Source organism: Cajanus cajan, chromosome 7 (genome assembly GCF_000230855.2).
Source record: "Cajanus cajan strain Asha chromosome 7, NIPB_CcT2T_4, whole genome shotgun sequence".
In the NCBI taxonomy this organism is placed as follows: Eukaryota; Viridiplantae; Streptophyta; class Magnoliopsida; order Fabales; family Fabaceae; genus Cajanus; species Cajanus cajan.
In genome coordinates this window covers 14,802,961-14,807,437 of record NC_138523.1, presented here as the reverse complement: position 1 = coordinate 14,807,437, position 4,477 = coordinate 14,802,961, and the positions used below count along the sequence as shown (strand labels likewise).

The 4,477-nt window shown below is 31.1% G+C and overlaps 1 long non-coding RNA gene across 1 annotated transcript; it reads right to left on the bottom strand.

The window, feature by feature from the left end:
- Positions 1-2,847: 2,847 nt before the first annotated feature.
- LOC114916424 (uncharacterized) lies at positions 2,848-4,043 on the bottom strand. The gene is made up of 2 exons (XR_003804876.2): positions 3,491-4,043; positions 2,848-3,403 (listed from the first exon to the last, which is right to left on the bottom strand). It is a non-coding gene; the product is annotated as an uncharacterized LOC114916424 (long non-coding RNA).
- Positions 4,044-4,477: the final 434 nt, after the last annotated feature.

The window sequence follows — 4,477 nt, the reverse complement described above, 5'->3', positions numbered from 1 at the left end:
GGGCAAAACATGCCCAAATTAACAATTCGAGCACCGAGTCCTTTTCCATATGAAAGTGACAAGTTCGTGCTGTGGATCTATGAAGTACAAGGCTCATCAATCATGGATTCATCAAACATTACCGGGATCGGAGGAATGACTAGGAGTGGATGAGTCTACACTCCTAAAGAATAACAAAACAAGGTCCCCAAGGAAAAGGATAAGGAGGAGGAGGGAAACGAGTTCAACGGAGAAGATGAACTCCTCAAGTTTATTCAATAGAGCGAGTATTCCATCATCGATCAACTGAACCATACTCTAGTAAAGATCACGTTGCTTTTGTTGATTATGAGCTCAGAGCCACACTAAAAGGCTTTATTAAAGGTCTTGAACAAAGCCTAAATCACTCACAATATCTCCCAAGATAAGTTTGAAGGGACCGTAAGCCACATCACGGCTAATGATCACTTAACATTCACATACAACAAGATACCAAGTGGATGAATCGACCACAGCAAGCCCTTCCATATATCTGTAAAATGTAAGGAATTTCTCATCGCCGAGGTTTTGGTAGACAATGGGTCCTTTTTAAACGTGCTAACTAAGATCACTCTCGACAAATTGACGGTCAAAGAGACCCAAATGCGACCAAGCAACAAGATCGTTTGAGCCTTTGATCCCGAAGATAAGTGATTGGAGAGATCACTTAACCTATTCAAGTAGGGTCCACCACTTTCAATATGGAAATCCAAGTGATGGACATCGCTCCTAGTTACATCTGACTCCTTAGAAGGCTATGGATACATTAGGCAAATATGGTACCCTCCACATTGTATTAGAAGGTCAAGTTCACAATTGATGATAATTTGATGATCATGCAAGCAAAGGAAAACATGATCGTCATCAAACCATTAATTATCCCATATGTTGATGCGGTAGAAGAAGCCTTAGAAACTGCTTTCTAAGCATTGGAAATCACCTATGTTGAGAATATCTTAAGCAAGAGGAACTTAGCAGCTCAAATTTTGTTCAAAAGTGGCTACCGACCAGGACAAGGGCTTAGTAAGGATGCCCAAGGAATAATGGAATTGCCAGACTATGCAAACAATTTAGGACAATGAGGTTGGTGGTACGAACCGACAACAAATCTCAGAAAGGAAAAGCCAAGTAGTCCTACTCTATATGAGATCTTCTGAAGCATCGATATCCAAGCAAGCGGAGGAACAGTCTTGGTGATTAGACCAACCAGGCCCCTCTAAAGGGGTAATCTTTTTTTTTTTTCATTTCCATCATAAGCTCTGTATTTTCATTTAAGATAAAAAAAAAAAAAACTACACTCGGTAAATTATTTATTTTTTAAAACATTTTTTAATAATACATAATATTGTAAAATTATTAATTTTTATAACAATTTATTATTATTAATGCACAAATTTCTTCATTTTGGTAGTTTTGTGATGATATAAAATACTCCTGCCTCCATCCTTTTATATAAAACTTTTTCAACTAAATTACATTGTTTAAAAAAATTGGTTAATTTAATTAATGACATTAAATTTTGGTTGACATGCTAACTGGTCGGGGCTTTCATGGGGATCAAGAGCCTAACAAATGAAATCTACCTCCATATAACATTTTGTATACTCTAGCATATGATTTGGCCCATGTCCATTAATTTATTTTCTTTTTTGCTTTGCCTTGCTGTCCTTAAAGTTTCATCTGTGCAAGAATAAACTGTCAATAATTTGAACTATCTTTTTAAAATTATCCTTAACATTAATCATCTCTCCTTTTCCATTTAATTGTTTCTCACCTAATAAAATCATTAACCCATATCATCTAGCTACTTGAACCGAAATCATTAACCTACAATTTTAATCATATGAACCTTAACAAATAATAAAATAATTCATATTTAAAAGTAGTTAAACCTTAATCTCAAATCCTTAACTCCTAATTCCTATGAACCTAAGGATAATAACCTAACATTAAGCCCAAACACTAAAGCCAAAATGAAATGTTAAGTAAACACGATCGTACTTATTTGTTAATTAATCAAATAAGATATTTGGTGATACACAATTAGAATACTATGTAATTCACTCTTTTTTTAATATAATATTTAATTGAATTTACATTATTTGTTAACAATTCACATTGATCGAGGAAATTAACATTTTGATTGGTCTAATATTTAAGGTAATTGACTTGGTGAGACATCCATTTATTAAACATAACCTCCCCGACAAACTAGCAACCTTATTGACTTCTATTAATCACCCATTAATAATTCATGACTATGATATTACTGTATCTCATCAGAGATCAAATAGCTTAACAAAATTAGTCTCGTATAATTTAGTAAGGTGAGTTCATTCAAATAAATCCTTTATAGTCAAAAGATTTATAATGTTCTAGCCAATAAGAACAATTAAGATTTGAAAACTAAATAAAATTTTTTTATTAACATTTATTTTGGTGAAATTAAAATTCCTTTCTCTTTTTTCTCATTATCACTTTGTCTATTAACAATATTTCTCAATGTTGTTTTACTAAGTTATTAGTATTTAACTAGATGTTGAATCAGGGTCAAGAAATGAGATGAAACCTAATTAAATTCTAATTATTGATAATGAAAAATAATTTTATATTCATAATAGGTCAAAGATAAATGTTAAAATAAAATCAATCTAACTCATTTGTGAATCAAATAAGAAATTTAATGGTACGTCATTGAAATGCCTTGTGATTCACTCTTGCTATTTTTATAATCACTTAATCAAATCTATATTATTTATTAATGATCCAACTTGATAACGGAAATAGATCGACATAATATTTAAGATGGTTAACTAAAGGAAACAACCATTTATAAAGCATAACCTCTCTAGCAAGTAGGCAACTTTATTAACTTTTCCTAAAAAGTGAAGTGCAAAAAGCACCGCACATAGAAAGGATTACAAAAGAAAAAAGATAACATAAAATAAAGATCCTATACATGTCCTACTTGCAACAGAATTGACAACATGATAGCCTAGTCCTCTTTCTTCCTTATGATAGGGTTGTTGTTGTTGTCATGGAGAAATTCAATTAAAGCAGTGCTTTTACATTTGGGGCACATGAGGTTATCCTTAGCAACCATTATATACATAAGGCAATGATGGCACCCTACTAGCACAAGGGGAACAACTTCAGGGCTATTAGAGTATCCAAGGTTGTTGTTGTCATCCTCCTTCTCTTGTTTGACATCAGTGGATGCACATGAGCTCGGTGGTGATGGCGGTGATATTATTGCTGATAGATTTGGGGACTCAAGTCTACGATCAACAACCCTTGGTGGGGATAGGTTCAACCTCAATTCAAGTTTCGGATTGGTTTCATTTCTGTCACTCATGTTTACCCCTTTTTTTCAAAAGTATGTTACCTATTTTGACTCAAAAAATTAGATACAAGGAGAACACAAAAATTTCAATTAAGAAAAAAAGAAAGAGAAAGATGAGTAATTGTGTACCTTAGAAATGGTGGGGTGAATGGCTCAAAATAGGAGAATGGCGTAACAAGCTCCAACACTAGCAAATTGATCTATGTTAAAGGGTTGGCCCTTAGGCCATTTTATACAAGGAAAATTGAAGGGGTGATTTAAAGCTTGTATTTAATATTTTGGTGAAAGTCAAATTTATTTCCCCTTTTTCTTGCCGACACTTCTGCTTTATGACATTAATTACCAATGTTATTTTATTGCGTTTTAGTAATAAACTAAAGGTTGAATTAAAGACAAGGAAAAAAATCCAATCAAATTCTAATTAATAATAACGCATGTAAAATAATTTCATATTGATAATAGGTGAAACTTAAATGTTAAAATTAAAATATTCTAACTCGTCTATAAATCAAATAAGAAATTTAGTGAATTGTATCTAAAATATCCTTCAAATCACTTTTATTTTTCATAATTACTTAATAAAATTTATATTATTTACTAATAATTTGTATAGAATAAGGAAATTGACTTTTGGGTTGGCCTAATAATTAAGAGAATCAAACTAGTAAGACAATCATTTATTAAACATAACATCACCAGCAAGGGAACAACCTTATTAACATTTCCTAATCTAGCCTCTTTAAGAAAGACACCATGACCATATCCATTAAATAAGCCTCACATAACATAGTCAAAGGAGTTCATTTCAAATACTAATTTTTCACACCTAAAAGACTTATGATCTTAATTAGTATTTGAAAGTCTAATATCAACATATATTTTGATGAGGCTCAAATTTATTTAGCATTTATCTTGTTATTGTAACATTTCAAATTTTCTAAAATTATTAAAAAGATTGTTTAAATTAATTAAATGAGTTTTAGAAAATATTGTAGAGACTTTTAATAATTACGAGTATTTTTAATTAAATAATAATTTTTTTGAAACTTTTTTTGTATAATATTTATTGGAGAAATGTGTATTTTATCAATATCTTTTTTATAATAAGTATTTGGA